Source organism: Etheostoma spectabile, chromosome 22 (assembly GCF_008692095.1).
Source record: "Etheostoma spectabile isolate EspeVRDwgs_2016 chromosome 22, UIUC_Espe_1.0, whole genome shotgun sequence".
Lineage (NCBI taxonomy): Eukaryota > Metazoa > Chordata > Actinopteri > Perciformes > Percidae > Etheostoma > Etheostoma spectabile.
The window spans coordinates 14,602,614-14,610,476 of NC_045754.1; the positions used below are offsets into that span (position 1 = coordinate 14,602,614).

The 7,863-nt window shown below is 40.4% G+C and overlaps 1 protein-coding gene across 3 annotated transcripts in view; it reads left to right on the forward strand.

Moving 5' to 3' along the window:
- Positions 1-7,863, forward strand: part of sema5a (sema domain, seven thrombospondin repeats (type 1 and type 1-like), transmembrane domain (TM) and short cytoplasmic domain, (semaphorin) 5A) — a 113,742-nt gene that overhangs the window by 90,575 nt on the left and 15,304 nt on the right. The window lies entirely within an intron of this gene.

Below are 7,863 nucleotides of genomic sequence, written 5' to 3' on the forward strand. Positions count from 1 at the left end.
TCAGCAGTTTACAGCTAATTTTAGATCAGCTGTGCTATCTTTCACACTTGTACACAAACACACACGGGCGCATGCTCAAAGTTCAATTATGGTCTTGCAAAGAAGCACAAACGCACACTCTTTATCCTTCATCCCAGCTAACTTCTGCCTGCGTCGGTGCACCACACAGTCTCAGTGAGCCACACCCCTGGTGAATTAAATGCTGTAAACGTTTGTGCAAACATACTGCTAATTGAGAAGTTGTTTATGTTCTCAAATGGAAGGATCCATATTAGAGGGGAGATGGGCGCGGTGGCACCACACCAAAGCAAAGAGGCTTCAGATGCAGCAGTTAAAGTTTGTTTATGGCTCGTTGCCTCAGAGGGAGAAGCTGATTTTTGCAGGGCTTTATAGTTAGCGCCTGGCTATGATGCAGCGGCCTCCCATCACTTTGGCTCTGGGTGGTCGGTCTCTACACCTCTTACATGCCACATGCTGCGGTAATCACAGAGGAGAGCCCTTATGTATGATATCAGTGGGGTTTTCTTTCTTTTGATCTCTGCTTTTTCATTTCGGATTATGAATCTCTCTTTCTCCTCCCGTGCTGTCGCTAGTACAGGTTGTTCTCTTCACACTTTGAAGCCAACGCTTAAATGTTCCTGAAGGGTTTTAAATAAGTGCTGGCAGGAACAGAGAAACCTAACTGCAGACTAAAAGCCTTAGGAGGAGTGACAGCCACACATCCAAGACATTAGTGAACAAAAGTCTTGAGCTTTAATAGGTCTGTCTTGTTTTTGATTAGCTGGAGGAAGTAACAAACACACAGTGTTTCATTAGAGGTTGTCACCAGAAGCCTGACAACAGATTAGCGTTAATTACTCCAATTGAAAAACAAAGGCTGGGGGTTCAGCAGTCCCTTCGGCAGTGAGTCGGGCTGTGCTGGACAGTGTTGGGAGTAACGTGTGTCCTTTTTGCTGTAAGGCAGTGATATAACGCGTTACTAATGACATTTTGGTAATATTATACCCGTTACAATCTCAGTAACGCGAGTTACAATCCAATTTAACGCAACATTTAGTGAGAAACATTTCTTCACAGAAAAAAGAAATGCCTCGAGTGTTATTGACTGCTGCTGTATTTGATGGTTGAGATGACTGCGGAGACAGATACATTTGCGAGATGGACATCTTCAGGTGTTATTACGCTGCTGTCCTGTCACTGTTCCAGTGATCAGAGACAGAACCAGAGACAGTACGGACAACATCTGTGTCCCAACAGATGACGATACGTCAGCGTGGACAGCAGTCTGTCCACAGATATAAACATGTTGGGAATTAATGTTTAGGCCTGCATGTAAATATCATTGCATCGTATCAGCCATGGAAAGTAACTATGATGTACATCAATACAACTGTAAGGTAGCCTACTTTTAATTGAGTATTTAAATTTTCTCCTACTTCTCTATTTGTATAGCTTTAGTTAGGCTTCTTTGCATATTCATATTAAATACACAAAATATTATGAATAATCTATGATGTATTAAAGTGGATAGAGAGGAGACTTTATTGATGCGGTGGTGAAATTCACAAGCTACCTGCAAAGTCAAACGCCTGCTGGTATTTTGGTGAAAGTAACTTAAAAGTAGTGTAAAGTATTACGATTCAGAGACAGTAATATTGTAGGCTAATATAACTAATTACTCTCAAATGACAACTAACTAGAAATCTATAATGAATGACATTTTGGAAGTAACTTGCCCTGCGGGATGTAAGCAGCCTACAGGCTACAGCAGGCAGATGGGGATGTTTGAGCGGCACATTACGAGCATTAAATATGGGTGTTGTTTTTACGAATCTGCCGTCAGAAAAAAATGGGAGAAGCTGTTAACTCAGCATATTTAGGTGCAAATTATGTCCCAGCAGTGCTGCAGGTTACATTTAGACACTTTTTCTTTTAAAGGGGAGGTTATAATTTCTCTGTTATTATTTGATACAAACTTCATTATACAATCAGTGCCAAAGATTATCAACAGCAGTGATTAGTCATGATGCTAATGCACTTTGTATTCCAGCTATATTGACATTTAAACTAGATAAGTAATTAACATCACTGCAGGAAATAATGCTGTTCAACAGTGGCTCAAAGCACAGCCTTGTGAATAAACAGTGGTTTTATATGATTTATTTATATTATTATTATTATTATTATTATTATTATTCACTTATTGTAAATTAAACTATTTAACATCAAAACTGGTTCACTCAAAGATTCCATTCATCAACTGTACACGTTTAAGAGAAATAACTAGAACGTGAAACAATTTTATCTTCCTTAAAAAAACAGTTTCACTCTTGTTGGAGTGCACAGTATGAGTGTAAACGAGACCTGTTGTAGGTGGTGTGCAGTACATGGCTTCTGTGTCCTTCTCTGCTCTGGTCCCACATTTATTGTTCATCTAAGACTTCAATATGATTCACTTCTCAGAGGAGTTTTAGCCCATAACTGTCGAGAAAAAGAGGATGGACTCCAGTCCACTTCTTCATTTCAACCAATATCAAACTTGTCATCCATCTGGAGAGCACTCTGTGCACGTGCGTGCGTGCGTGCGTGCGTGCGTGTGTGTGTGCTTGTGCGTGTGTGTGTGTGTGTGTGTGTGTGTGTGTGCGTGCGCGTCATTTTTTCCAATTTGTCCCCCTCCCACCATCCACCTCTGAGCCCTGGGAGCAGCAGTTAACGTTACTTAAAGCGAGAGGCCATTGCAGGATAATCACCGTCTCGGTGAAGGTGTCCATAGGTGTCCACAAGGGGGACAAAGGACGCTGAGATCCCACGAGGTAATGAAAACACCAGAAGAATGGTGTGTCACCCGATAAAGATTTACTATTTGCATCAGGCAGCTTAGTTTCGATTCCAGCTCCACACACAACCTGGGCTTTTCCTGTGAGAGCCGTTATAAAAAAAAAGGTTGCCATGTGAACAGTGTTGGGCAAGTTACTCAATTATACATTACTCATTGAAAAATAAGTATACTCAAAAGTAATGGAATTCATTCTTTTACTACGCTCACACGTTACATCTTCTGTATCGTGTGTGTGTGTGTGTGTGTGTGTGTGTGTGTGTGTGTGTGTGTGTGTGTGTGTGTGTGTGTGTGTGTGTGTGTGTGTGTGTGTGTGTGTGTGTGTAAAAATAAGAATGTGTGTTTGAGCATTTTAACAAAATGCAACAAACCACCAAGGTAAAATATTTGATAAGATTGTGTGTGCCAATTTTTTTTTTCTTTTTAAACATCTTAAGCAAATCAGGAGTAAAGACTTTACACTCTCACTACAGCCAACAGTCTTGAAACCGATGCATGAACTTTTGCTTCGTCTATTTCGCTCCCCCTCTACTAAATAAAAACCCCACACTGCCATGTTGTCTGAGATCTTCTTCATCTCCCCCTGCTCTGGCAGAATGTCACTATGTTTGTAGCTTGAAGCATCAAAGTGATCCGATGTACCTGACATTTTAATTATTTGGCTTGTATTCGGAGATGTGGCACATGTTATTGACCACCTGAACAGCTGGAAGTCTCATCTGTAAAGCACAGATATGGAGAATTAATCCCTGCATCAATGGAGAGACTACAGCAATTTTTTAGATCTGTTTTTGCGACTTTTCCGACCTCTCCCCAGTGTCTCTTTTTCTTTGTGTCTCAATGTTTCTCATATGAAGATCTCTATCTGTCTTTATTATAAGAGATACACCATAAATATGCAATTTAACCAAGCATTAACAATGATCTTTTATTTAACATACTGACTTGTTTCGTATCAGTGATCATAGCTTAATGATAGCGATGAGTTAATTACTTAAGATCTGTAGTGATTTAAAGACCTCTCTTGTCATGTACGCCCAGTGATTAGTCTTTTATCATTTGTAGCCCTTTTTCCTTTTTCATCACATTTCACATGCATGAATGAATAACCAAACATTTGATCATTTGCATAATTGCCTGTATAGGCTTGTATCTTTAAATGTCCATGCAGCAAAATTCCACGGGCAAATTATAAAACATGGCTTTTCTTTTTCTGCCAGTTATGTAACTCTTCACTATACTCAGATTTACAATATGTCTTCATATAATATGTTTGAATTAATACACAATTAATATTACTAGGTGGCTTACACAAGGAAGTTGGCGTTTGCTTATTCTCCATCTTGCTCACTGCCCTACTCACAGGCATTTTTTTTTATAGATTGCTCAAAGAGACCTCTGCAGAATAGATGTTATTAAAGACACTTATAAAAACTCATTCCCCTACTTTTTGCTGTGTTTTAGTTTTGGAAAGACTAAAATGTGCATCCCTTACTAAAATCTTTAAATGCCGGGTGTCACTTTCCCTGCAGCCCCATGCATGCACAGTCTTTCAGTGTATTGAGAAATCCAAAGCTTGACAGGTCTGCTAAGCTATGATTGGACACTCACTCTCTGTTCTGGGGAATGGTTTTGCGAACAGACAATTACTAACCAGCCTGCTGTAGTCTGCATACAGCTGGAATTCACCCTCCCACTGTTGCCAGTTTTAAAACCAGCTACCTGCCTATCATCCGTCAGCCTCAAACTAAAAAACTTTAGTTATTAGTTAGTCTGTCTGCCGCCAAAGGCCAGCCTACCGCACAAGCATGATTTAAATAAATTTAAATGCTGATTTCTGTGAAGCCATATGTCTATGAAGCAAATGCGCCTGCCTTATATAATCAATAACTCTATGTAATGAGTTAAAACTTTAGTAACACTTGTTTTATGATGCAGAAAAAAGTAATATCAAGCTTAAAAAAAGCTTTGCAATCATGCCTTTACTCCAGTTAGTTCGTCACCATTTGCATCTCACAAAGACACAAGCAGACACACGAAAAGAAAAGAAGGAACTGGAAAGATGAAAGACATTTCTGTAGAAGGCTGTGAGTCTGTAATTTTGCAGGCTTGTGTCGGTGAGTGATGGCTTCATTTTTTCCCAGGGAGAAACGGTGGACTGTCAGCAGCTTGATGTGTGCTTCAGCTGATCTGGTATCAAGGCCAGGGCCTTCTCATGGGCAACAGATTAGTTTCTCCCGCACGGATGTCATGAGCAGACACCGAGTAGACACAGGACAGTGCTGAGGGACACCTCTGACGGATGACAACTATTCCAGTACCCTTATTGTCTTTCTGATTCTCTGTCCTGATCGCTCTCCCTACAGTCAGAGCCCCCTTTTTTCATTTGGACTGCCCAGTGTTTTTCAGTCAAGAAACAACTAGTTAAGCAATGTCAAGTGAACACGCAGTTGTGTTACAGTAAGTTACACAACAGTCTGATCCTTGAGGTACTGTATGTGTTTCAAAAGTTCAAGATTAATAATGTATAACAATAGGCTATTTATTGACATAGAGACGGACTTTGGTGATTAGACATGAAGTCAGGAGGTTCAGTAGGACACAAATCCCCTGGATCCTAGACGCCGGTGAAGGTGAAAAGCTAGTAGGCAGATCATGGAAGCTCTCAGTTAAATCTGGCAAAGAGATAGATGTTGCAAGGTTGAGTAATAGTAAGTATGAAAGATTTACTGTAATAAAAAACAGAATATCTTCTTTTCTCCACGCCAAATCTTGATTAAAAACATCTACTGAGCTGTTGATGACAGGATCTCTCCCTATATGAGCTCTCTGCTCTTCAGTCAAGTATGTGCCCTTTCCCGTCAGATGGAGTTTACAACCTTATTGCAATTATCCTTGACACACAATTTGCAGGGAACCATTGGAGTGGCCAATGACACACTGCCTGTTTCACATTTGCCCTCAATGTGCCCCTCATATAGAGTGGCATAGATTTTGGTGACATAGAGTCAACAAATTAGCAAACCAGCGTAGGCGATGAAAATACACAACTGCATGTCAGAAAGAATCGAGTTTGTTGGCAGCAAGCCACTTTTTGCACAACATGCCTGCATGAAATTATGGCTCTGAGCTCTTAAAAACATCAAAACAGAAGGTTCTGACAGATTAACAGTACCCAAGAAAAGTTTCTGGCCGCTCACATTCTGACAAGCTTGTCTTTGCTTGTCTTCTCTGACATTGGTTCACTTTCCGCTTTGTTGCTTATTTTGATCAGACTGGATGCTACCTCAGAGTGGGGAGCAGTGCTTTGGAACTTAAAATTATCAAGGAGAAGGCTTCTTTGATGGAAGTAAGTTTCCGTTGGAGTTGCCTCATACTTATAAAAGCACTTACAATTACCACAAACACACACTTGAAGCCCACGACTACTACAGCCAGGTATTTTGTGTTACCTTTGATTGTAGTGGCAAGCGCGATGCTTTCAAAACAACAGTTCAACAACAGAACTTGTTGTTAAATACTAAGAAATTTTGCCTAGAAAGAATACGTACTTGGGGAAAAAAATGGGTTAAATGGGTTTTGTACAACAATTATCTAAAACATACCCGTCTGATTTCCCACTTTCCAACTAGTTGCTGGTTTGAGTTAACACCCACAGTCTAAAATCAGCCTATGGTGACTTGAAACCTGCATGTGGAAAGTGATCCATTATTTTCTTGTCAAAGTTATGTTATTGTTGCAGCTTGGAGCAGAGGGGACCATTTTCAACACTCTTCTTGATGGCGCATTCAAGGGCAAATTTTCAGTCAAAAGCTGAAAATGACAACATGCTCCTACGCTGTCAGAAAATCAAACTCACCAGATAAACAATAACAATGGACGATGTGAAAACAATAACACAAGATTTGTGTACCGGTATGTTTGTTGCATTGAAAGTTAGACTGGAACTTTAAATGTCAGATGTTGGCTGAGTTCTCTTTCAAGCTTGTTAACTTGCAGCAAGGAGTCATGTACAGCACTTTGTAGTACAGAAATGACCGACGAGTGGTCTCAACAGTGGCTTTTTGAAGGAGTAGGGAGTCAAGTTAGTTATACGGTTCACACAATCCGTAGCTTTCTTCTAATCTCCGGTCAGGCTCGGCATCTCCTCCACATTATGTGCTCTGGGTTCAGGGCATCCTGCTTTTTGCAAGGTCAGTGGCTCTCATGATTATCACATGAGAAACAAATAGTTGCACACAGACTTCATGCAAATAGTTTAAAAATAAAATGAAGCATAACAGCTGCTGGAAAGCATACATTTTATTACATTGGCAGTGATGTAAAAAGTGCATGCTTTGCGGTTAGTTTCCTAGAAATGCAACCCTAAACTGGAGTTTGACCTACTGCAAATCCTTTTTTAACAGTAAACCCTGCAAATGCCACAAATGAACAAATATGGCTCGTGCTAGTTGTAAGTCTAATATCGTTCCTTTAGTCATTGTGTCCTCATAACAAACATTATAGACAGACAGTAAATAAAAACACTTCAGTCCAGTACATCTCTGAAAGATATTTCTTGGGGGACGATGTTTCAGCAGAGGACACCACAGTCTGAAGATGCAGGTTAGGCCTTTAATCCTAGTTTTAAAACGTGTCACACTAACAAGCCTCACCTCGAGTGAATTCATGAAACGTCCCATGATATTCAGGTTAGCATGTCCATCCTTGTTCTCAGCTATTTGTGCATCTTTGTTTCTGTGCATGTGCAATGATCCCTTTGTAGGATTTGGGTTGTAATTTCGCCCGTACAAACTTTAAATTAGTGCCTCAATGCCTCCAGAGGGTTTCTGGGTCGGCCATCGCTAGGCAGACCTCGAGACAGCCCAGGGAGCACTGTCATATAGAAATCAGGGCATGATATGCAAAACAGCCATACATCTTTTTAAAATATAAATAAGGAGTGTATGTAAGAGAGACATTGCTGATCCAATTCGGAGGAGGGAGGGAGGAAGAGTAATGTGGAGTACATGTGCAGTTGTGAATCT